The sequence below is a fragment of the Mauremys mutica genome, chromosome 8 (genome assembly GCF_020497125.1).
Source record: "Mauremys mutica isolate MM-2020 ecotype Southern chromosome 8, ASM2049712v1, whole genome shotgun sequence".
NCBI lineage: Eukaryota > Metazoa > Chordata > Testudines > Geoemydidae > Mauremys > Mauremys mutica.
The window spans coordinates 79551615-79578455 of record NC_059079.1 but is presented as its reverse complement, the minus strand read 5'-3'; the positions used below and the strand labels follow the sequence as shown (position 1 = coordinate 79578455).

The window sequence follows — 26841 nt, the reverse complement described above, 5'->3', positions numbered from 1 at the left end:
GTCTTTGCACCCTGGGAACATGAAGACATAAAATAATGAGTCATAACAGCCGAAAAGTCAGTAGGTTAATATTAAAGGCTACTGTCAATGTATTCACAGTCTCCTTTGATCAAATTGTGCTTAGTGCTGGTAGAAAAATAGACATTAATATTCTAATTCTCTATTATTACCCAGTAACCAAGTAGTCTTCATTAATAAGGATCAAAACATAACATCAGATTTCTTGTACATTACATAAATGGGATATGTGTTTTCTGTGTGTATTTGTATATGTATCAGTATCTATTGTAGGCAGGGGTACTACATGACAATTTTCTGTTCAGATTTCTGACCAGGACCCTAGAAAAAATGAAAGGCGATACCACACTGCACCTGGGACTCCATTTCAAATATCACAGTAAGTCCAGCACAAACTGAGACAGTACTTAAGGAGTTGAGTCAATTCTTCATAAATGTGCATAGTTGACAGACATGATCAATAAAACTCATCATTGATATACTTCACTAACGAGTGCCAAGCTTGGTGAACACTTCAAAAGAACTTCCATTCACTCAGCTGGGAGTAGATCAAAACGCACTGCAGCACATTTAATGCACAGTAGCAGGGTCTGCACGGCCAGTTAGTGCGCGGCAAGTTAGTGCACTTATACCCCAGCTTACAGATAAAGAACTCCCTGCCAGTGGAATGCCATGGATTTTAATGGGAGTCTTGCCTGAGTAAGAAAACCAGGATCAAGCCCTGAATTTTCCTATGGATCAATTCCCTCTTATTATTTCTAGTTATATGCTTTAAATCTTCCTAAACAATTCCCCTCCCTCCCTGATGTTTACGCCCTTCAGAGAGCTATGTAGACAGTTATCACCTTCTCCTTAGCCAAGCTATAAATATTTATTTCCTATAATCTTTCCCATAAGTCATTCCCTCCAGCTTCTCTGAATGTGATCTTGTCATTACTGTTAATATACAGGATCAGCAGCTCAGCTTCCTCCTGTGCTTGGAGCAGTTTGAAACTGCCCTATATCATGGCGCTGCCAATATTGTGTAGATGGAGAGCCAATATGTGACCATCCAAGACTTTGTGAGCTGGAGGGGGGCATGTTTGTTGCCAGCATTGAATGTTTCTGCTGCACCGCTCAATTTTTGAAAGGGAGGGGCGGGGGACAAAATACACCACTTGGTAACCTTGAAAATGCTTTTCAGTGGTCAAGTCTAACAGAAAGTACTACAATAGAAATGAGCTTTTTGGCACAAAAGACAGGCTATTAACCTCCTGTCAGTCTGGCTTGTCAGGCAGCCTGCTGAATCTTCATTTATTTGTACAATGCTGGCTTTTTTTGAGTTATAAGAAAGGGAACATGTCTCCATATATACCCTGGGAGATTTTAGTTGTGAGATGTGACTTCGCTTGGATTTCATTTTCAAGCAAAAGAGATCTGAGTTCTATTTCCTCCATTAACAGATGAAAATGGGACCAATGGTAGTAAACTTCCATTAAGTTTGCTATTTCAGAGTGACGCTTAAGTTTGCTACTAGAGACTTCCCTTGATGAGTCTGTGATAAAATTAAACAAACAGGAATCTTATAGGCACTTCTGAATGTTCTGTATATTTCTTTTCTGAGTTAAAATTTAGTCCCTGTCTAGACTATTTGAAGTAGTGATGTAAGCAATTGAAATAAACACATCTGTAATTCATGGATAAAGAACTATTTTCACTTCGGAACCTGTTCCCTTTGATCTGCTTCATAGAGACAGCCCTATTGAAAATGGGGCTATTACATTGTTATTACTGTGCAGTACTTTAGTTCCTGAGAAAGTCTTGTGCTTTAAATATAAAGATTTAAATAAGTGGTTTGAAATTCTGAATATGCTGAACTATAGTTCCAGCACAAGGTTAAAAGTTGATTGGGCAGCTGCAGAATGCTTTCAATTATATCACTGGTTGTACAATATGCCACCAGCAATGTTGCTAGCTATGTAGATTTGATTCCTTTGAATGTGATATGAAAAATTATAAAAACTAAGTGAAATTAATGATTTATCAGGAGATAGAAGATACTTTTAAATGAATGTCCCTGCCCAAAATGCTTTCAAAGTGACTCATGGGAATTTAGATATGACTCTTCCTACAGTTAAGGAACTCCAGTGGCAACCGGGACAATGCATCAGTGTACCCATGTCTTCCAAAATGCATATACCTGTGCCAGAATGATAACATGACAGAATGAGAGCCCTTTTCTGTAGGTAATAGCTGCATGTTCAGCACAAGAATTGTAGTAGACGTAATGTTGGTAACAATGTAAACTTCCCCATCATGTGGAAATGTGGAGTTTTAAGATTCCATATACACCACTTAGATCTCCCTTTTCTGTAGGAGCGTAGTTTTCTTTTCTCTGCTTTAGTTAAGGTTCAGGAAGTGAAGGCAACTGCCCTATGCATTCCAATCTCTTCCAGTATATTCTAGACTGTTGCAGTTCCTGATGTCTTTAGACTTTTAAAAGGGCATAAATCAGTCTACAGCTTCCAAGGTAAGCTGCTTGTATATCTCCTCCCTTGCTTTCCCGGTCAGGTTTGCTGTTCTTGTACCAAATTAGCTTTTAGTTGCTTGCATCAGTGTTGCCGCCTTCATGTTACAGTTCAAAAAATAAAAATAAAAAAAATCGGGCCCATTTCTTCAGGCAATGCAAGTATAAAGATGCTTGTACATGTTGCCTGCAGCCAGCAGTCTCTCAGCTGAGGACATTGCATTGTGTAGTTAATCACTTGATACTTCATTTAGAAACTGCCTAACATGTTTCCTTCCACCTTCTTCAAATTTGCCAGGTACTCAGTATTTCTCTTTCTAGCTCATTCCATCAGTATATATTGAATAAAGTTTGTGCTGAGAAATAATATCCCCCTTAAATTTTCAACTAAGTCCTGAAAACTGTTTTTTTTTTCAATTTCAATGTACGACAGGTCGTCTTCCCCATTCTGGCTAAAATATGCAGCCTTATGACTTTCGTTAGCAGTAATTTCATCTACACGGAAGGACTAATCAAGGTATTTAGCATGCTGTACATGTGGGGAAACTCTTCACTGTCACTACATTTAAACAGCCATCTTAACCTTGTGGATCCGATCTGAGGTAATTGTTCAGGGAGCAAATAGGAATCTTTTAGCCAGTGGTTTTCAGATTAGTTCATGTTGTTGACTGCTAAGCAGCCCTCGTGTGGTTACCTTCTCTCCAAACCCCAACTCCATACCTTCCCTGCAACAAGTTAGAGCTCTGTTTCCAAAATATGTGACGGGCGCTGCTTCTTGCTTATCACCCCCCTTTTTGTATCTCTGTTGCTTGCCTCCCCTTGCAAGATGTAGGACTTCACATTCTATGTTAATACTGAATCCCCCTTCCCCACTTGCACTTTATATTGCCATCTTGTTTGTTTGCTTCCCTTCCAGTTGTCTGCAAATCAGATCACAGCTGAAAAACACCATCAAAACACTGGCTTAAAGCATTCAGCAGGAAGGAACAAGGGAGCAGCTGCAGCTGCTTTTTCTCCTGTTTCCCTGAAAATCTTCTTTAAGGAAATGTAGTTGGTAGGGCTATAATTAAGAAGCATCACTGCTTGGATACTGCTAGCTACTTTGCTGTCTTCAAAGAAGTAACTCTGGGCCACATAAGTGCTTTGCAGGCCACCAGTGATCTCTGGATCTCAACTGGAGAGTCACCGGCTTAACCTATCCAAACAGGATCCCTATCTGATCATTCGCTGTTGTCTACTGAAGAAGAAAAACCTTCACCTGGGTTTTCTTAATTATCATTTAACTTTTATTTAAACAGAGAAAATCCCAAAGGGCTAGCAAACTTGGAACAGTCCTTCTAAGCAGTTTGTAAAAAAAAAAAAAAAAAATCTTCTCAGCTGCCTGAGCCTTCTTTGCAGACCTAGAGAAGGGTGCAACCTGTGACATTAGCTGTAACAACATATCATATTATCCGGTTTACAGGCAGAATTAGCAAATAGTAACCTATTTCAGTATTTATGATTGACTGACTGTTCCTCACTTAAAATTTTGGGTGAAGCATACTTAATATTCAGGGGAGGTTTGTCAATCCAGGCACAGACTAAGCAAGAATCCCCAAAAGCTACAAAACACATTTTATGTATTCTTTATTTAACTGATAAATTCATACAGATTTAAGGATAAATTGTGTGTGGGGGGGGTCATTTAAGTGTCACGCCTGTCTGTCTTCAGTAGCAAAACACAACAGCATGACATTGGCAGAATGTAGTGCTGTGTGAAGCTCAAATCTCAGTATAGCTAATAGCACCTCAAGAAGCTGCCTTGTTACCATGGCAATTGACCATGCCCAGGAGTCACTTTATAAGAGCATTGCTGTGGTAACCACTGCTTGGTGGTGCCATGGCAGGATGGTAGCAGTTAAGCCCAGGCTTCAGGGGGGCAGGGATGGGGTTGGTAGGCCCCATGTGTGTGCTTGAGGCGCTGTGGCCAAGCAAAGAGCCTGTCTCATGCACTGCAGGCCCAGGTAGCAGTCGTGGTGGTGATGGCTCCCGCTTCCGGATCTAACTGCTGTTGCTTCACCTATAAAAAAGGTGAACTTTAATAGCTATGAAATTATAGATTGAGAGGAGGTGGACATAACTGTTTTGAGATTTGTTCCTCCCCTATTGGAAAAATCACAGACCACCAGTGCTAATGTTACTGATATTATTTATATCAAAGTATAGTCTTAAAGTAAAATGGGGTTAGGCGTCTGAAAAGGAGAGAGGTTATAAAATACTGATCAGCAATGATGCTGCCTTGGCCAGTTAATCATTATCACAATGGCTTTTCATTATACACCATACAAAATATGAAAATGATGGCTGTTCTCTTCTGCCCAGGCTTAATTCACATTTGCATTAAATTCTCACTGCATCTTATTGTACCACTGTGATATAAAAGACATTGGTATTACTGGGTGTGGATTTTATTCACTGAATAAATTGTCCTTGAATTTAACACTTATTAGCATTTGAGAAAGTACTGGAAGCGTTTGAGGAAATGTTGAAAAAGCAGGAGCTGACATACTTGCCATGATAACTTTAACAAAGCTGTATTAAAAAAGATATGCATGCAGAGATACAGTGGCATAATGAAGCCTCCCACACATATCACATAATGAAATATTTATACTATAATCATACTATTAATAAAATGATGGATCAGCCAACTCCTACTGTAATAAGACTCGGCTGAAAGACTGGGTATTGCCTTGGGGAACTAAATTCACATCCAGACAACTAAGAACTGGAAATAGGCACTCTGGACTAGCAAGGGAATTCCTGCTTCTGAATTTACCACAAGGTTGTGCAATACATGGGCTTTGTGAATACAACTGTTTCCCTCCAGTATCTAGTCCCAGTGACCATAACAGCTTTATTTCACGAGAAGCAGAGGAAAGCCTCTGCTTCTAGTGCTGATGGTCCTCCTGGATTGGCAGGATGCTGAATGCTCAGGTCGTTCTGCCATGGCCTGTCACGTTTGAACTATAGGTCAAAGATTATTAAGCAAGGTTGGTCTTGTGGGTAAAGCACTGGACTGGATCTCAGGAGGCTTGGGTTCAAGTTCCTATTTAATGCTCTGTTTAGACTTCCACTATGACTTTAGGAAAGTCACTCATGCCCTTTGGACCTACCTTTGTTCTCCATTTGTAAAATAAGGTCATACCCTTTTTCTCTCATCTGTTGTCTATGTATTTGGATTGCAAATGCTTTTGGGCAGGGAGTGTCTGTCACAGTGTTTTGTACAGCACCTAACACAGTTGGGGCCTGGAGGTGCTATTTTAATTCAAAATATAAATAATAAATTCAGGACTTGGTCCTCTTCTCATTTCTTTCTTGAATCCAAAATCCATCTTTCTGTCATTTGGTGTATGTGAAATTAGCCTGGTGATCTTATTTCAGTTCCCAGTGAATGAGTGTCTGCACTCCCAAAAATCCACCACCACAGCACGGAGGGGCAGAATTTTTGGCGATACTAGCAGACGGGCCAAGAATGGAATAGGGCCTAAATATGAACTATCATCTCTTCCTCATCAAGGTTAGGCACACTGGCTTACGTTGCTGCACATGCTATACCTATTCTGTAAACAGAGGACTTTGAACTCCACCACTGACTATCTGGCCACCTTAGAGTCTTAAATGCATACTGAAATTTCCACCTACCAAAAAGGGCTTGTCTACATACAGAAATTGACTGGAATAGCAATTGTGGAATAAACTATTCTGGAATAGCTCCTCTGTATTAGCTTCCCATATGGGCTTTACTCTGGAATAATTTAGTGCCCTTTGTGAGCTTCATGGGGAAGGGACTGTCTTTGTTGTACAGTGGCTCACATGGTGGGGTCCCAGTCCCTGATGAAGTCCTTTAGGCACAGCAGCAATACAAATAATAAATGTTGTCCCTATACTGAGCTGCGGCAGGTTTTTGAGGCCTCCCAGGTCAGTTTCCCGCATGGAGCAGAAATGGATGACTCAGGATATGTTCTTTGTGTAATTAGTTTATTGACAAAATGTACAGAAATCCTGAAGGACGAGTGGAAACAAAGAGCACATAGGCAACCCCCTATGGCAGAATCCTCAGGCCCAGTACCTCTGCCTTGTCTCGAGAGGCAGTTCTCTTCCTTGGCCTCTCCCAGGTACTCACACAGACTCACAAGGCAAAACTGTTTGCTGCTGCTTCTCTCCAGCTTCTGCTGACTCACTCCCACTGCTTAAACACATGGGGAAGCAGCCCCTCACTCTCCGGTGGCCGCATGGGTTGGTCAGGTGAGCCTGGGCGCAATTATACCCCTTTTTGATACCAACCTTTTGGCTGGTTACATGCTTGTATTCACCTTTTCCAGTACAGAACATTGCTCTTACAGTAGTGACCCTTAATGGCAGCCCATTACAATAATATGTTGGTGTAACATTCCTGGCAAGGAGTAGGAGGGAGGGGTAAGAAAAAATAACAATGAGGGTACATTGTTTTCTGGCTCCTCAAAGTGTTGTTCTACATCAGTACAGCATTTGCAAATAGTTCTGAGGGAGGCCAACCATAGGGAAGCTTTACGTGTCATCTGTGCCTATGACCCAATGTATGTATTCTCCCTGTTCTAATTTTCTTTTTTGTTCTCGCATGTCCTCCTTTATGCTGTGAAAACAGTTTGCCAAGGTGCTAGCACTTGATGCTAATAAAGCAGAAATTGGGGTCTGATTTCTGTGCATATTGCACATCCAGGATTTTTGATTATGCATTTGTATTTTGGTGGTAAAGATAGAGAACTTGATTTCTCATTGTCTTATGACTCTTCATGCTAGTAGGCAACCTAATGGGGGTATAAAGCCAGATGATTTCCCCACTGGTGCAAACCTACTTTAGAGGACAGAAAAGCCCCAAAGATCGCCCAAATATGGGGAGGCATAAAGCCACCTTTATCCCCTCCCTTCTGTCTTGTACTGAACGTAGCTGGGCCTGAATGGACAATTTGTCTGAGGAATCTGAGTAAACTGGATATTTTGCTCCCAGAACACACTTCTATTTGCCTGGAATCTTTTTCCCTGGTATTAAATGGCTGACTCTCAAAGAGCAGCTGACAATTAGATTAGGAGTTTGATACATATATTGCTGTAAGGAAATAGCTGGCACATAAATGCACAGACTACAGCCATAAAAACCTTGTTTTATCAGATCTTATAAGCTAAGCAGGGTCAGATTGTGTCACTGATAGATCTCCAAGGAAAATATAGTCATTGCTAGGAATGGCATTGGGACATCTCATTTCCCTCTGAATCTGTAATAAATCAGTGCCCCAGCACAGGTAAAGTGTGCTGCTGGAAATGCCATCTTTCGAGTGAGAAATGAAATTGAGGTTCTGACCACTTGTGTTCATGAATGATCTAGCTGATCTTACCGTTTGAAAGAAAAGAGGCTTTAACCTTATGATGATGGCCAAATGCTGAGCTAATTCAGTTTCCTTACCCATCTTCTGTTAATGTTTTGCCATTAGCACCATTGTTTATGCCTAATGTTTCTTTTCCTGGCACCTGTATTTCAACATTTCTTATTTCTGCTTAAAGGTACATACAACATTTCTTTAATCCATTCTTATTTTTACAATATAATTCATTCTACTTTCACAAATCCAATGTGTTTAAATTGAAGTGTCTATGAAACTCCATTTGGAGTGGCAAGTTGTGTGCATATTATTTCTATTAAAGAAATAACAAACTTTATATAACTTGTGTTGTCCAGGAGAAGGCTGAGCAGTACAGGGCATACATCTCTGGGAGAAAATCTTGGGGTCGCCCTGCAGTATAACCAAGGCTGGTGAGAGCCAGAGTGTAACCCAATGGTGGCTGGCAGTCTCCAGTTACACACAGACACCCAGGGTATGGTTTGCATTCTGGAAGATTGTTTGTGAGCAGCCCAGATGAAAGCCACTTCAGGAAGGCATTGTAAGGCACCTAAGGTTTTAGGCAGGGGTGACAGAACTGCTCATCAGTATGGATTGCACCCTGGTATGTCACAGCAATGTTAAACACCTGTGTTCTGCCCCAGAAGCAGCGTCACTTCCATGGTAAGTAAAGTGAAACTGGGCAGGGGGTCGGGGGGTTACCTACCTTACAGGGATGTTGAGCTTCATGTGACAGATGTTGGAAAAGAGCTTTGATACCCTTAGAGTTTTATTTTGAAGTGAAAGGGGGTAGCATTAATATGGAAAGCTGATATATTGTTACAGAGATATGGAAGTTTTAGATACTTATGATGTTTCTCATATTGATAGCAAAATAATGGCTCTGAAATATTACTGATTGTTCAGTGTATCAGAGTAACCATATAAGAAAGTGCACTTCATTCAAATTGATAACAAAAAGTGCCATTCACCACCCTCCCCATCAGCCCAATACAAACACTATGAAAACTAAATAAGAAGAACAATCACCAGCTTTCTAAATGCCCCCTCAGCCTGCTTCTGCTCCCATCAGTCAGTGGCAAAAGTCTCACTTAAATGGTAACAGGATTGGTCCCCTTATATAGGCCTAGAAAGATGAAAGTCTTCCCTGTACAGAGAGCCTCTCCAAGACCCTACAACACTATTTAAAGCCTTAACATAACTTTGTTACAAGAGTGTCCTGGGAGACATTAACACAGGGTTTCTCAAACAGGGGTCGCCGCTTGTGTAGGGAAAGCCCCTGGCGGGCCGGACCAGTGTGTTTACCTGCTCTGTCCACAGGTCCGGCTGATCGCTTCCAGCAGCTCCTATTGGCCCGGAGCAGTGATCTGCGGCCAGTGGGAGCCGCGATCAGCCGGACCTGCGGACGGGACAGGTAAACACACCGGCCCAGCCCGCCAGGGGCTTTCCCTACACAAGCGGCGACCCCTGTTTAAGAAAACCTGCATTAACATAAAATGTTGATAAGAAATAGCAGCACACAGATCATTAGCATGCAGTTACAGCCTGAAAATAATTAGTCAGATTTCAATCATTCAGATGAGTACAATATAATAATATTCTAAATATAAATTACAGCTTGTAAGGGTTTTTTTTTGTATAGTTCTTTCTTATAGTCGAGTTATCCCAAAGCGAGTTAAAATAATGAGTTGAGAAGTGGTAATGCAGTGAGTGACCTTGTCAGCAAATGCAGCAGTCATTGTGGATCATATTTTCAAAGAGCTCTATTTGCATTTAGTCACAATATAAGTGGCCAGATTTTCAAAAGCACTTTGCATGTGGAGTGCACATGGAGTGCTGCACACTCCTGAAAATCTGGCCATACGTGTCTCAAGGGGTGATGCTGGAGGGTCTTTTGAAAATCTGGCCCTTATATAGGTGCCCAAATGGGAGCAGAGCTCTTCTGAAAGTCTGATCTGAATGGTGGGTGCTGTGCATTTGAAAAGCCAGTCATGAGCACTTTTCATAAGTGCTTCCCTTGTGTTGAACAATAGGTTGCACACAGCCTTGGCAATGAGGGTATGTTGTCCTTGACACCATTGTTTGCCCTTCCTCACTTGGAACCTGCCATGAAACAGGAGCGGAGATAAACTAAGTGCAATTATCCCACCATCTGCATATACAATATGCAGCAATATCCTATGCTATTTTGCTAGTTTGTTAATCCTCAAACTTTAACACTTCATTTCTAAATCACTCAGCACTGACTGTAATATTTGGTAGATTCATATATTCAACAAAAAAATATGCCTATACTGGGGAGGATAACTGGGTCAATATGTTGATAAACCCTTATAATTAAAAGCAGATGGGTTTCTGTCCATGTGGCAAAGCTGTGATAGCTTGTGTTGTTTGCATGTTATTGCTTTGTGTTTCTTAAAGTTTCATTTTGGCATCAAACAAATCATGTTTGGTTGTTACTAGGCACTACAGTGTGAGAGCAGTTTGTAACTTATTTTGGGGGGGGGGGGTAGGGGGGAAGCATCAGATTTAGCCAGATATCAAAGATGATTTGGTGAATTTTGGCTTACACTGAGGGGAAATGCTAAACAAAGTGGCTACTGTATATTCTGTTGCCTTAGAGACTGAAACATCTGTATCCATGCAGGCAAGTGATGCAGACATGGTAAGATATGACTTCCTTGCATTCCTTGTGTTCATTTTGCTGTCAGCAGAAATGTTTTATGGTGGCAATATGCTGGAGTTCTTTTGCACTGTATTTCTCTGGTTCTGTGGCATATCTTGGACTACAAGGGCTTTTTAATTAAAGTCTAACTCTCAAGTCAGGACGCTCCCTGAGAAAAGATGCTTTCACGTGAATAATTTTTCAAGATGAACTTGGAAGGACTTGAAATGATTGTGGTACTGGTGATAATTGTTGCATTTGTGAAAGCACTTGAGCATCTGGGTCTCCTAGAAGGCAATTATGAAGGTAGGACATTAAGAAAGAGAAAATATTTGGTTCGGAAAACCATTTGCTGCAGAGCATTCTACTTTAATCTGTGTGTATGCAGTGTTCGGGTAATAGATGAACTGAACAGAAGCTCAAATAACTTAAGATGCTTTCTTTAGATAAATGAAATATGTAAGGTGTTTTGTATATCTCCATACAGTAATGCAGCTCTGATTTTAAGGAGAGTTTGACACACAGGTAATCTTAGACAATTATCTGTCTCTAATTAAGCTGGTTTCAAGAACTTCCATGCAGATCTGTATGGTTTTGGTAAACTATAAATTGTATACTGGAGCTCTGATCAAGATGAAGCTTTTCATGTTAGTAAGTTTATTGTTATAACTTATCATTTGTTCTAATTGTTTGAAGCACTATTTATTATGACGTATTGGCTAAAGTTGCCGGTACAATAGAAAACACTAAGGTTATTTGCAAGCACTTTTCTATGATAAACAATTCCTTTGTCAGACCTTCGCCGTTTTTAAAGAATGTTTATTGTTAACATCTCTTCTTAGCCTTGATATCTAGCCTCATGAATGTTTCAGGAGAATACTGATTGCAATGTAAATATCCTTTGTTGAAGATACTTGCAAAGGATTGACTGTGAAAGATGCTCTACTTTTAGTTTCTTCAGTCAGTTTTACAAACAGTGTCATTCATGCAGAAACATGGAAACATTAAATAGATAAAGGCATGAAGCTGAATTTTGTACAATGATCTTTTAAACCAAAATATGGCTATGGCGACTGCTTCATTGTTTAAAGCAAGCAATAGATTTACAGTGAAGTCTAAGTGTCCCTGAATTTGATATACCTTGGAACAGCTGCTTTTTATGGGAACTTTAGGGCCATTTTTCATGGTGAGCTACAAGTACGCAGGTATTTAAATAACCTTCAGCTAACCACTGATACTCAACAATTACTCTTCCCTGTTTCAGAGCTTATGACAATCTACAAAAGATAAAGTTGGTAGCCCCATATGAACTACTTGACAAAGTTTAGTACAAGGTTTCCAGGAAACTAGCAGCAAGTACTTAATTGGGAGAACAGTTGTAAAACTTGGTCAGTGATTGTGTGCTTTACTTACTAATTCTAGTTTGCATATCTGGTTCTCATTCTTGCTGTCTTTTGAACATCTTTTTCCTAACCTCCTAGATGCTTAGAAAAATGAGAGGTAAGTGGAGATAACATTTTGAAGCTATATCTATGTCCTTGAGCAACTGCTTTATTTATTGGCTTTAGCATTGCAACTTATGTTAAAAGAAGATGTTGCAAATGAGACTTACTGCTTACAGAGAAACACAATTATTTTGGCTTTCATCAGCCTTTCAAAGACTTTGCACTCTTTATCATAGGATACATCTTCCCTGATATATGGTTAATACTGTCCAGCTTCAGCAAAGTCCATTTGTTCAAATGCAACAATTCACGTATTTTCTGAATTCCTTTGTTATCTGAATAAATATAAAAAGGAAATGCTATTTTGCATCTTGGTAAGCAATGAGAACTGAAGGAAATTTAAGAAGAAAATGCTACTGATTTGTTAGCATTAGGTGGGTACATGGTCCCCGTGTCTGACCACCTCAGATAGTTTCAAAGAATGCTGATATTATCTGTGGGGAATTGCACATTTGGTACCATTAACTTTTAAGGGGTGATTGCTTGGCATATTTGCATTTCTTAGAGGAAAATATAGTTGGATATGATTGTTTTCTGAAGCAGGTTAGTTTAAGATGTTTATTTGACAGTAGGTCAGAGTTATTTTTTGTATTATGCTGAAAATAGCATATGGCAAATTTTGTTTGATGCTATAACATCAAAGGACCTCCCAGAATAATAATTAGTTTGAATCAGAGTCAGTATTTATCTTAATTTCATGACATAAACAGTTATTTTATGTACTTAAACAGATACTGTTTCTCCAGATGGGTGTGGAAGTACATAAACACCTCTTCCCCATGCACACACGTGTATGTGTGTACCCTATTTTTCTGTGTTTTTAATATGCCTTTTATCACTGTGGTATCTTAGAGATAACATGGAGAAACACCAAATCTGCTTAAATGAGTTGTTGCATAGCATTTTCATGTTGCGCAGCAGAGGATATTGAAATCTCCATTAGAATGCATTGACTCTCAAATCTTGTGTACTGTGTTGGTACAGAAAATCATTACATTTCATACAGATCCTGTGGTTGCTGTTCTATTGGACAAGATGCTGATACCTCTATTACTAGTCCCATTCAAGTCAATGGGATTTCTGTAGAATAAACTGCTACTCACCATGTGTAAAGGTATAGTAATCTAGTCCCATATATTTAACTTTTTGGAGCTACGACGTACTAAAATTTATTAAGTGCTTGAAACCCAGGTATGTTGGTAGCACTTCATCAAGAGAAGAATAGAGAAGAAACAAACTTCTGTGGATACCCTTAATTAGGCAAGAACGAAATGTATGTCTAATACACCAGGCAGCAGAAATGTGTGCACTAAAACTCAAATATGCATATGGTTTGCTTGGTAAATTAGATGCTTAACTAGCAAATAAGCAAAAAGCTAATTTACACTGAAAACACTTATTAAACTATGCTGTATACAGACAAAGACTTTTTGTTAATATTTATTTCTTATTAGCACCATACATTGAAGTGGGCAGGGGTGGCTCCAGGCACCAGCACGCCAAGCGTGTGCCTGGGGCAGCAAGCCACGGGGGGCACTCTGCCAGGCACCGCGAGGGCGGCAGGCAAGTTGCCTTTGGCGGCATGCTTGTGGAGGGTCCGCTGGTCCCGCGGCTTCGGCGGACCTCCCGCAGGCGTGCCGCCAAATCCACGGGACCGGGGACCTCCCGCAGGCAAGCCGCCGAAGGCAGCCTGCCTGCTGTGTTTGGGGCGGCAAAATACCTAGAGCCGCCCCTGGAAGTGGGTAAGTATTATATCCAATGTATGTACATATTAATAAATTTGAGGCAGAAGCTCAGATTTGCCATTGATATAAGCAGGCAAAGAGCTCTATGGAACTCCCACTTTTGGGAGAAATGATATTGCCTTTCAGAAATTAAGGTAAACTTTTCCAAAAGTGGCCACTGACTTAGTGTGCCTTTTGTGAGTTCTCAATTCCAGCTGCCCTTCCACATCTGAGGTTCAGAACAACTGGGTGTTCCCAACTGTAGCTGAAGCCCAGACTAGCTGTGGGTTCTCTGTGCTTCTATATAATTGTGTCCTTAGTAGTGTTAAGTGGAGTTCCCGAAGTTAGAGGCAACTGTGGACATTTAGTCTAAGCCATTTAGGTTATGTCTACATTGCAATTAAACATCCACTGTTGGGCCAGGTCAGCAGACTCAGGCTCAGGGGCTGTGTAATTGCAGTGTAGATGTTCAGGCTCAGGCTGGAGCCCTGTCTCTGGGACCCTCCCCCATCATGAGGTCCCCCAGAGCCCCGGTTTCTGGCTGAGCCTATATGTCTACACTGCAATTAAACAGCTCTTTAGCCTGAGCTCCTTAACCTATGTCAGCTGACAAGGGCCAGTTTTTAACTGCAATATAGACATACCCACAGTTTCATTGGCAGAGCTGATAAGAATTTGAGAGTTCCTGGTTCCCAGTTCCATGTTAGTTCCACTTGTCCATGCTGTCTCTGTGTATTCAAAGGGCATGACTTTGTGCATTTTGTTGAGAAAGAACCAGCAGCTATAACTCACCAGACTTTCTGTGCCCCATCTTGAGGTCCTTACTCAGGGAAATTACCCTTGAGTCAGGGTTTGATTTATTTGACATAGACCAGAGAATAATGAGCATAGTGTAAAAAAAAAATCCCTGAAGGTTTAAAACCTGTTCAGAAAACCCAGAAAACATTTATATCAAATAAAACCCTCAACGCTCTTCCCTGACTGCTCATGCATATTAAAAAGTACCGGTGAAAGTTTATGCCATCAGTTTACTAAACAAATTGACATTCTAATCATAGAATCCTAGAAGATTAGGGTTGGAAGAGACCTCAGGAGTTCATCTAGTCCAACCCCTTGCTCAGAGCAGGATCAAAACCAACTAAATCATCCTAGTAAGGGCTTTGTCAAGCCAGGCCTTAAAAACCTCTAAGGATAGAGATTCTACCACCTCCCTAGGTAACCCATTCCAGTGCTTTACCACCCTCCTAGTGAAGTAGTTTTTCCTAATATTCAACCTAGACCTCCACCACTGTAACTTGAGACCATTGCTCCTTGTTCTGTCATCTGCCACCATTGAGAACAGCCTAGCTCCATCCTCTCTGGAAGTCCCCCTTCAGGTAGTTGAAGACTATCAAATCCCCCCTCACTCTTCTCTTCTGCAGACTAAATAAGCCCAGTTCCCTCAGCCTGTCCTCATAAGTCAGGTGCCCCAGCTTCCTAATCATTTCTGTTGCCCTCTGATGGGCTCTCTCCAATTTGTCCACATCCTTTCTGTAGTGGGGGACCCAAAACTGGATGCAGTACTCCACATATAGCCTCACCAGTGCTGAATAGAGGGGAATAAGCATTTCCCTTGATCTGCTGGCAATGCTCCTACTAATACAGCCCCATATGCCTTTAGCCTTTTTGGCAACAAGGGCACACTGCTGACTCATATCCAGCTTCTTGTCCACTGTAATCCCCAGGTCCTTTTCTGCAGACCTGCTGCTTAGCCACTCGGTCCCCAGCCCGTAGCTGTGCATGGGATTCTTCCTTCCTAAATGCAGGACTCTGCACTTGTCCTTGTTGAAACCTCATCAGATTTCTTTTGGCCTAATCCTCCAGTTTGTCTAGGTCACTCTGGACCCTATCCCTACCCTCCAGCATATCTACTTCTCCCCTCAGTTTAATGTCATCTTCAAACTTGCTGAGAGTGCAATCCATCCCATAATCCAGATAATTAATTAAGATGCTGAACAAAACCGGCACCAGGATCAACCCCTGGGGCACTCCGCTTGATACTGGCTGCCCACTAGACATCGAGCTGTTGATCATTACCCATTGAGCCCAACGATCTAGCCAGCTAATAGAGCTCAGCATTTTGAAAATTTCCCCTGGATGAAACTGCCTTCTCTACAGGGCCGGCTCCAGCATTTTTGCCGCCCCAAGCAGTGAAGTGAAAAAAAAAAAAAGCCGCGATTGGCAACACTTTGGCAGCAGCTCTACCAAGAGGCACTGAGGGACTTGCTACCGAATTGCCGCCGAAGACCCGGATGTGCGACCCCTTTCCATTGGCCACCCCAAGCACCTGCTTTCTTCACTGGTGCCTGGAGCTGGCCCTGCTTCTCTAACTTCAGTGAATGGGTTCTGTGAGGCAGAACTAGATGGACAATGGAGGACTTGGAATCCCCCACAGGCAGGCCCTATGGCAGCCCCCCAACTTCTCTGTGACTGGTGTGGAAAAGGGGTAACTATCCCTGCACAAAGGGTTATATGCATTATTATGGACCCTCCTCCCCAAACCCTAAACTTGCACTCTGTGCTGGCCTAAGCAGAGCTGGATCACACTTTGCTGTAAGTGGGAGGGGGAAGTATTAACAACTCCACGCATGCTTTTTTTGCAGCTGTTCACCTCCTGTACAGTGGAACCACGAAGGTTCCAGTTGAATGGGTGTTGAGTAGTGAACAAACTGTTTAAAACAAAGTAAGATCAATCTGGGGCACTCTAAAATCTGGACTACTGGCTCCAAAAATCTGTGTGCATTGTTAAATGGCAAGTCTAAAATACCACGTCCCACTCTCCTTTAACTTGCCCTCTGCCTCCTAGCTTGAGATTACCACCCTAATCATTATTTCTATACCATTTTTCATAATTATTTCAAATATGAAATCTTAGCCCCTCGCAGGGTTTCTGCCTGGCTGACAGCCATCCTGTCATGCTGATTTCAAGTAGCTGCTTCAGTGTGGAGCCAGATTCATGCTCAGCACTGAGAGTGCTCATTGGTGAGCAGGAGCAGCTGCCACAGTTTCTCAGTCAGACAGGAATCTAATGGGACAGCAGCAGTAACTCAATGAGCTTGGAAGAACTTTGTTGCTAGAGTCTAAATATCTCACAAACTGCTCCCTGCGGGTTGTAACATTGTATCAAATATATATTTATACTGTATAATGAGTTGTCTGTAGCTGCTAGCTTATTCTGTGTGATTCTAGATGGCTGTAAAGCGCATTAATGCTAGAGAAATAGACAGCACCCTCGCAAACTCCAGAAAAAGAGAGCTACTATGCAGATCCTGCCATTCAGCCACAACCACAAAAACCTGCCCGGTATTGGGCAGAGGTACATCAGGTGAACAGATACAAAATTAGCTTATACATGGCCACACACACACTATGTGCCAATTAGAACTGAGTGACTATTTTGGGACAAATGGTTTATTTGCCAAAACCATGTGTCCATTTGACAGAAATTTGTCCAAAACAATTCTGGAGGAGGACTCCCTGACCATCTTTATTCCAGTGGTTAGGACATTCTCCTGGACTGTGGGAGACCTGCCTTGAATTCCCCACTCTGCTTGAATTAGAGAAGGGCTTTGAACTTGGGCCCCCACTGAGTTATGGGGTCTTCTGTGGCCCATCTCTCAATCTCTGCTGTTTGAAGCTGTTCTACTCTATAAATAAACTGTCATTACAGGGTGGGACTCAAATTTGCATCCTCACCTCCTATGTGAGTGCCCCAACCACCATGCTATAGAGACAGTCTCATTCTTTGTCCCTGACCCAATGACTTGTCATTGTCATCACAAATGCCTGTGTATTGCCATTATGAAGAGTAATCTGTCATTTCACCCAAAACAGATTTTTTTCAGTTCACCAAAATATTTTGCTATTTTTCGATTTGATCAACCTGAACAGCTTTTTTTTTTTTAATTCATTCATTTTTCAGAACTACCAATTCTCATGGCAATAGACTGAGGTTAGTACTGTGTAATTTTGCATATTTAAATGGGTCAGATTCTGCTTTGTTACATCAGTGTAAATGGAGAGTGATGCCACAGAGCTCAGAGCACTCGCTGGCAATCTAATAGGAGAAAGGACTCCCATGGCTCCAAGAGGGGTGGTTCCCTTGGAATAACCAAGCACTTTGCAAGTAAATTCAGGGGAGGGGCTGTTGAGGGAACCTGAGGGAGGGGAGGCTGGGGAGTTGTTCCTCATGGCAGCTGGATTTCATAGAATTCAAATTGCCATTGGAACATGCAGGGCCACTCCCCCTGTAGATTTGCCAGGGTACTTACATTAATCCGGCTTCTATTTATTTTCTTTAGGAAGTGTGACTGGATGACTCCTCCCTTCACCTGTAATTTTAGGGCTCAATTCTGTCACCTTCATTTCATCTGAGCAATCTCTTACTCATGAAGTAGCTCCACTGAAGTCAATAGGACTAACCAGGTACTGCTGAACATGAGAGAAGGTCACAGAATCTGGCCCTTTGTGGAAATGTTCATTCTGAGGTTGTAGTAGGGAAACTTGGAACCAGGAATTTATGAGATGAAACCATAGCTCTGAGCCTGCCCATATGTTGGGGAAGTTGAGATGCAGATGCTGCAGCTCAGACCCATCTGTTTTAGTGATAACTTTTTTAATTAATATCATTGCAATGGAAATGCCAATAAGCTCTTGATCCAGGGACGCACATGACAGTATTGCTACATGCAGAGCAGAGAGTTTGGCTGACTGGCATAATGAGGTCAATGTGAACAAGAGAACTCAGATTAGTATCAGTAGGGTTATCAGAAGTCAAAGATGTTATGCATCCAAAGAAACATAATGTCAGTAGTGTTGGAAACTCATGTTCACAAATAAATGGAAAGGCCTGATTTAGTACTGTCCAATGTCCCATGTTCTCTTAGTTGCTGTCTGTCACCATATAATGGAAAATGATGATCAGAGTTGTACTAGTTTGTTTATAATGGCTGTAGCATAACTATTTGCAGTTTTCAGAGTAGCAGCCGTGTTAGTCTGTATCCGCAAAAAGAACAGAAGTACTTGTGGCACCATAGAGACTAACAAATTTATTTCAGCATGAGCTTTCGTGAGCTACAGCTCACTTCTTTGGATGCATAGAATGGAACACACAGACAGGAGATATTTATACATACAGAGAACATGCAAAGGTGGAAGTATGCATGTGTGTTCCATTCTATGCATCCGAAGAAGTGAGCTGTAGCTCACGAAAGCTCATGCTGAAATAAACTTGTTAGTCTCTAAGGTGCCACAAGTACTCCTGTTCTACTTGCAGTTTGTTTTCTCTATATGTTAGAAGGTGGAAGATACACGCTGTGTCTTTGCCTTCAATTTTTTGCTTACAGAAACTGCTCTAAAGAAAGTCCTCTGGCTGTTAGGTTTAGCTGCCATTATCTAGAAAGAGTTGGTTGAACTATTCATCACTAACAATTTATTTGAAAAATTGTACTATTTTTTCCTGTTCATGAAACTGACCGTGCAACAGCTGATGATTTTTAGTAATCTGTTCATTATCCCAAGTAGTTAAATTAATAGACTTTAAGAATATATATGTGAGCTTTGGATTCTACAAGAACTGTTTGTAGCAATTGCTCCATCAATTTGCTGTTCAGGCTTTATGATTGGTCACTTACTCTGTTACAGGGAATTGTTTGTTTCCTGGTTGACTGACCTAACCTTTAAACTACTTACACCCACAAGGAATTGAATCATATCTGGAAATGCACTGCTTCTGAACATCCATAGAGATTAAACAGAAGTTGTACAAATGTTCATGAACAGTGAGTAATAAAAGGGTGTGAACATGCAGAATAGAAAGCAAGTTGCTAATTTGTTAAAGGATTTACTAAAAAAGGTTTTTTACAACTAATTGACATTTCTAGACCTCTAAACCTGAGTGGCTTGTGAGATCTGGCTGTCAACACAAAGGACTTTAAACAAAGATGTGGTTCCCCCACCCCATGTCCCATGGCAAGCCTTTTAATCTCTATGCCCCAATTCATTCATGTGTAAAATGGGGATAAAAAGTCTTACTTGACTCTCAGGTGCACTGGGAGGCTTAATTTTGTTCATAAAGCACTTTGAGGTCCTTGAATGAAAGGAACAAAATTATTAAATTCTAAAACTATAGAAGTTGGTAACACAGAGACTGAACATGTATAATATAAGGCTTTCCTAACTCTAGTGACAGAACATTTACATGATCAACTAATTATTTACACTGCAGTGACCAGGAATGCAAGTGTCATGAGATTTCTGGGCACTGTATGTGAAACACAAGACTAGGGACCAAAATTCCATTCTACTCACCACAGAATTTGTATTAATTTTGGATTGGAATAGTTAATGATAGAGAATACCTTTTTGTTGATTGTATCTACCTGCAAGGGCACTATCGACTCATCTAAGAGTGCTTGGTGCTGTACAAGTAAATACAGAGAGACAGGGCTAAATGCTCAGCTGATGAAAACTGGTGTAGCTCCTGTGGCACAGCCTCTGCTCTTCAGCTGTTAAACTGATACTACTCAAATAAATAAAGGCTTTTACATATATTTTTAGCTTCCGCAAGTGGATGAGGAGAAAAGAGGAAAAATGGGATGAAGAGAAAGAATATGCCCCTCTTTTGTTAGGAGCTCAGTTGAGGTTTGAGGAGAGGGCACTAAAAATATAACAGTACAAATAACAGGTTCTCTTTAGTCTGTAGTGGCTTCAACCCAAGCCATACAAGGCTTATCATTCCTCTTGCAATCCCCTCTAAAGATTTATCCTTTCTGGTTAGTCCCTGTCTTCCACTGTGACATAAATTGAGAGCACTTTTTTTTAAAACATGACTGAAATTCTATGTTGTTTCTTTTAAAATTCCTTTTCAGTATCTTCCCATTCCACATGGACTGAATGGAATTGATTTCACTCCCTGCCACTGTGCTATCATCCCATTCTTCCTTCATATCAAGGAGAAAGTTAATTTTTACTCTTGCAGGCAGCCTATTAAATTGAAAAAGCAGCTGATATAAGCATAAAAATCCTAGACCTGGGATATCAACAAGGACAACAAGAAGGTCAGATAAGTTTGATAGGAATGTGATTGACTTCTTTATTCTTTTGATGAGAGAAGTTTCCTCCTTAAGCATAGTCTAGACACATACTTCACAGTATGTGGCAGTTCCTAGTACATAAGGTGGAAAGATGTGAATGGGGCTAAACTGTTTCAAATATCACAGGGGAGATCTAGGGGGAAGTGCATTTAAATGGAAGACTAAATGCAGTAGATGGGACAGAGCAATATAGACCCTTGGCAGTACAAAGGGATAAGTAGACATTTAAACAGGAAGCATAAATGCCGTTTTCAAAAGGGTAACACGTGCAAACCTTTTGCACTTGAAAATGCATGTGCATTGTGGTTGGCATGCCAGACTTGTGTGGAAAATTAATTCTCCGATTGTGGGTCTCCAGAGTGCTGACTTTGTAGAAAGAAGATGTCATGTCAAAATATTGGCATTTTTCTTCCAACAAGTCACTGATTATTATTTCTGATTCTGGTCCAAACCAAGATCAGTGTTCCACTGTGCTAGATGCTGCACATGAAGACAGTCCATGCCCAAAGAGATTACCATTGAAACAGACAAGACAAACAAATGCAAAAAAAGGAAGTAGCGTTATCACCCTCTTAGAGAGGGGGAACAGAGGCACGGAGATTAAATAACTTACCCAGAGTCATGCGGAAAGGCTGTGGCAGAGTCAGAAATCAAACTCAGGTTTCTTTGAGTCTATGTCCAGTACCTTAATCACAATACCAAACTTAATTGCTTACATATAATTTTCCTAAGCTTTCAGGCATCTGAACAGTAGTGGAATTCATTGTGCCTGGATGTGAAGATATTTGCACACGCATCCCATAACCTGGGTTTTCTTCTGTGATCTGTAGCTTAATTTCTCACTGTCAGCAAGAACATTTTATTATGGACCTGCTTTACTGTGAATGTGCCCTTGATACAGGTTCCAGAGATGTTGTGTGCATAGGAGATGCTTGTTTCCTCACTTTGATTCAACCGATCAGCCCTGGTATAAAATTAGTCATGCAGTACTTGGAAATCAGCTCAGCCCTTATATATGAAGGGTATTTGTATGGTTTCAGAAGTATAGCTCCATCCTCTTAAAGGACAAAGAAATAGGCATTGAGGAGGGTTTATGGAGCAGTTTAATAAATGTTTAACTCAGTGATGGGTTATAAGTTTAGGAAAACTAATGTAAAAAATGTTGTGTGACAACAATGCCCTAGAAAGTACTTTAAATACAGATTAAACCACTGCTTATCACCTTCCTCATAGGAAGATGAACCAGCTTGAATTTTACTGTACCATGGCTTCATGTAGGCCTACTTGCAGGTGAACTGCAGAAGTGTCTAACTATCCCAGGTAACGTTTTGTAGGAAGAAATTTTAACAGTTCATGTGTAAGTTCCAAAGGCTTGATTTTTAGCATGGACCTCCCACTGTCACTAGACGGTGCTTGGGGGCTTGTGAAAATGTACTGTTGTCATGGTTTAGTTATGTTTATGATCTGGGACTTCTATATGGTTATTGCAGCTGGCCAATTATTTTCATCCAAACTTTGCAATGAAAAATGGCTTTTGATTGAACCAAATTTTTGTGAGAATTTTTCATTTATGTATTCCACTGATTTTTTTTTCTTCTTCGATTTTTGTTGTTAATTCAAATTTCAATTAACATGGAATTTTTGTGTGTGGAAAATCCAATTTCAACCTGCTATGATGGTAGTTAACTTTTTTAATTCTTTAATTTCTTTTTCACACTGGCCTGGGGGGGGGGGGAGTAGTTGAAAACTGAGTGCAAGTTAAAGGAACCCTAAGGCTATTTGAACTTACACTGGGTGCCTAGCCGTCCTTTCTTCTGCACAGACTAGGGGAGGCACAAAGGTGCCTGAAGCATCCATAAATCCTCAGTTTCTGCACTGAGTAGAGCTCTGGTACAACTGAGCATTGGGCCAGAGATCATGAATGTTTAGGGTTTGGCGCTAAGAGCTACGGTGAGGAGTCAGACCCTGACCAATTCTAGGCCGAACAGATTATAACTCAAAGAGGGGTAGTGAGGGAACTCTGGCAAAGAAAGGAAGTGGAACTGGGCTGTGTTGTGCTGATTTGTCTTCAAATGTGGAACTCTTTGATTTGAACTGATTATTTGACTTCCAAATATTTTTCCTGCCATTACAATTCAAGTTTAAGGTACGTTGTTGCTTGTGGACAGTTGATTTCATAGATAAAGTATACATGTGAATTGTTGGAAAATTCTTGACCTCAGACAATTCAGCTATACATTTGTGATAGTGAGGTCCAAAATGTGATGAGATGCTATGCAGGACTATCACTTCTTCACAACTGACTGACTGTTGTTAGTCTGGAGGATATTTAAGAAAGGGTAAATTGATTTTCATTACTTTATTCTTCATCCTTCAAGCATGGGGCCAGACTTCACAGTTGTGCAATTTCATTGTCTTTAATAGCATTATACCAAGTACAGTATGAATCTGGCCCACGAAGCATGTGATGAGAACAGTGGTAGTTTTGTACTGAACATCTTTCAGGTGGAGACCTCATAGGGACAGAGCTCACTATTACTGACTTCATACTGACAGAATCTCAATTATTTTGATCTCCTGAAATCCCTGGCATTGGGCTGGTTATTTACCTGAGATTTGCTGTTCTGCAAAGTGGAAACAAACTTTTTTTTTGCTTCACTGAGTGCTTTTCCATTAAACATCTGACCCACTTTTGTCCAAAGCTGATGCTGCTGTGCTTAAAATTGTTTCATAGTTCAGTCCTCTGGATTCCAAGGATTTTACCAGTAGTCCAAATTGTCCCTTTTTTGCCTTTTGTCCTGTTCTTTAAATTGTTGTTGTTCTTGATGAATTTCTTCTGCTGTATCATACAGTGAGGTAGGTAAATGAATTGAACATATATCTTGGCAAAACCAGACTGTTTTTTTGACCTAATTGTAAATATCTTCAAAAGATCCCCCACTCCAGTCCATGCTTCTATTAGTTTTAAGTAGTGAAAAGAGACAGAAATTATACAATATACAAATCTAAAGAAAGAGGGAAGGGGAATAAATATTCCAAGAGGCTATGATGCATATTATTCTTCATTTGTTCACATAGCACACAGAAGTGATGCTTTACAGAATATACTTTCTAATCATAGACTCATAGACTTTAAGGTCAGAAGGGACCATTTTGATCATCTAGTCTGACCTCCTGCACAATGCAGGTCACAGAATCTCACCCAGCCACTCCATTGAAGTCCTCAAATAAATGGTTTAAATACTTCGAGGTGCAGAGAACCTTCCAGCAAGTGACCCGTGCCCCACGCTGCACAGGAAGGCAAAAAACCTCCAGGGCTTCTGCAGTGAGTCCTGCTCGTACATAGGACTGTGTGAGCTCAGTGGAATGGAACCTGTCTAGACCAGGAAGGTAACTGTGACCATTAGCAATTAGTTGTGTTCTAATTTTACTAGGAAATTTTCAAAAAAACACTTTCCAATAAAAGTGTCATTAAAAATTCCATTGTTGAAATTGACAGTATTTGAATTTTTTTTTCCATTTTATAATTTTTTCACCCAATTCTTCACTATCTTTCTAGTATTTCTTACCCTCCCCACCTTTCTTGCATGAAGCCCTCAAGTGTTAGATGCCCACATGGCCTAGAGGTAGAGTGTGACGCAAATGTTCTTTGTTTTGATAGTGTGATTGCCACCAAATGTGGGGGTTTCACAGTTCATGTGGGATCAGGAGCAGGCCTAAGAGAGCAGTCAGCTGGTTTGATGCAATGTTCCAAAAGTTTCCTAGGATAAAGGTGCAGATCCCAAAGTAGGGTGGTCTTGTCTCCAAGTAGGGTGGTCTTCTGGGTTCTGTTCCCAGTTCTGCTCCAGGCTTCCTCTCTGAGCTTGGGCAAGTAATTTAACTCTGTGCATTAGTTCCCCTTACCTTAAAACAGGCGCAGCCCCTCACAGGGCTATTGGGAACTTACTCTAATTAAAAGTGATTTCAGATGGAAGATGCTGTACGTCGCAATGGGCATCTTGCTTTGTTTAACCATGTTGAATTAGTAGCCCCAGCATGTTCTCTCACCCCGTCCCATCTTGAGATTCCTCTTACTAAATCCCAGCACCAGATGTCTGCCTTCTTCTAGTTCCTCCTCTGATTCTCCCTCACACACCCCACGCCCTCCCCCAGGGGAACTGACATTCTGACAATGCTTCCTAAGGGGCGGGAGGAAATATCCCTGGACTCGGGAATGCTGGCCCAGGAAAGGGGAAGGTGAGAGCAATGGAGAATACAGGGAATGCAGGAGCTGCAGTTATAGCAGTCCCACTTGGCAACCTCTAGGGCTGAAGTGTGACTTGAACCCATTTTCTTTTGTCCCATTTGCCCAGAACAGACTGACCTATAATACAGTGCAGAAACCAACCCCTGTTGGCAAGTATGCAGCCTTGTATGAATAAATTATTTGGTGGGGAATCAGCTGTTTGTCCTTGAGAGCTGATACTTCTGCCCATCGTCCAACAGTTTCAGTAGCACTCCCTGAAGCTGTTTGCACTTTTGCTTTTTAATTCCAAAAGCTTCATTTTGGGCTCAGCTGTTTAAAATTCCCAACTGAGCTTTTTAAATGCAAAATGAAAAGGCTGAAAGCTGCTGCCACTAGCTCTGAGCACTGCCAACAGCCCCAGAAATAATGTACTTATGGGGAAAAAAAGAGAGGAAACAAATGAGAGAGGAGAGGAGTTCATAGCCAGCACTTGTTCAATGTCAGACAACATAAGGTTTGCATGCAAAAATTTAAAAAGAATACGCTGTGGCTTTCTGCACTGAGCGACATACTTTAAACAATAAATACCCTTTCTTTGCTCTTTAACCCTCCGGGTCTGATTTTGCAATTCATGTTGAGTAGGGATTGAGACTACTCATTGTTAGTAAGAGCGGCAGAATGTTTCTTCATTTAGCAATGTGTTCACAATGCACCTCATCCAAAGCCCAAAGAAGCCAGAGAGAACCTTTCCATTGACTTCAGAAGGCTTGGTATCAGGTCCAGTGTGCTAACAATACTGCCTTCTTCTCCCCCCTATTCCCTCTTCACAGTAATCATACTTACTTTGCAAACTACTATTGAATCCTCACAAATGTGAGGAAGGATAGTCCTATAGTTAGGGCATCAGGCTGGAATTCAGAAACCCTGGGTCCAATTTGCTGCTCTGTCACTGACTTCCTGTGTGGCCTTGGTCAAGTCACTTAGTCCAGTGTTTCTCAAACTGGGGTCTCTGCTTGTGTAGGGAAAGCCCCTGGTGGGCTGGGCTGGTTTGTTTATCTGCCCCATCTGCAGGTCTGGCCGATCGTGGCTCCCACTGGCCGCGGTTCGCCGCTGCAGGCTAGTGGGAGCTGCTGGAAGCGGCACGGGCTGAGGGACTTAATGTGTTTTCTAGAATACCTACAGTGGTCACTCAAATTTTCCAGCTAGATAATAGCAAGTCAGTATTCCCTGAACCACGTCTAAGTAAGTAAATGTAATGGAAAATCTTCAGTTTCACAGCTAACTTTAATTTGACTTTTTTGTTTGGATATGGACAAGATGTAAAATTTTCAAAAGTTCTTAAGTGCCATTTTCCAAAGTGGCTTAAGCATTGAGCCTATTTCTCATTGAAAGTCAATAAAACTTATGTGCAAAGTCATCTAGAGGCTTTTGGAAATGTTATCCAGGGAAATATTGTTTCTGTGGAATGAACTGAAATTCCTTGGTTCCTGTCAGAATAAGGGCCAAATGCCTTGCTCGTTATCTTGTTGGTTAAGCAGCAGAGAGCCGATCCAAAGGGACTTCACTCCTGACTGTGCTCTATGGAGGAAGGACTGACATGTGGAAAGGAGGATGTTGAGTCTGATGCCACTGGATTTGCCTGCAGTGG

The 26841-nt window shown here is 41.2% G+C and overlaps 1 protein-coding gene across 8 annotated transcripts in view; it reads left to right on the top strand.

Moving 5' to 3' along the window:
• KCNIP1 (potassium voltage-gated channel interacting protein 1) overlaps positions 1 to 26841 on the top strand; it is an 849721-nt gene that overhangs the window by 588725 nt on the left and 234155 nt on the right. The window contains exons 1-2 of one of the 8 annotated variants that reach the window (XM_045026851.1): positions 17979 to 18000; positions 20744 to 20932. The exons of 6 other annotated variants lie outside the window; for them this stretch is intronic. The gene's annotated coding sequence lies outside the window, so the exon portion shown is untranslated. Of the gene's footprint in view, positions 1 to 17978; positions 18001 to 20743; positions 20933 to 26841 lie in introns of those variants that run through there. One more of the 8 variants, XM_045026847.1, reaches the window with a different exon arrangement.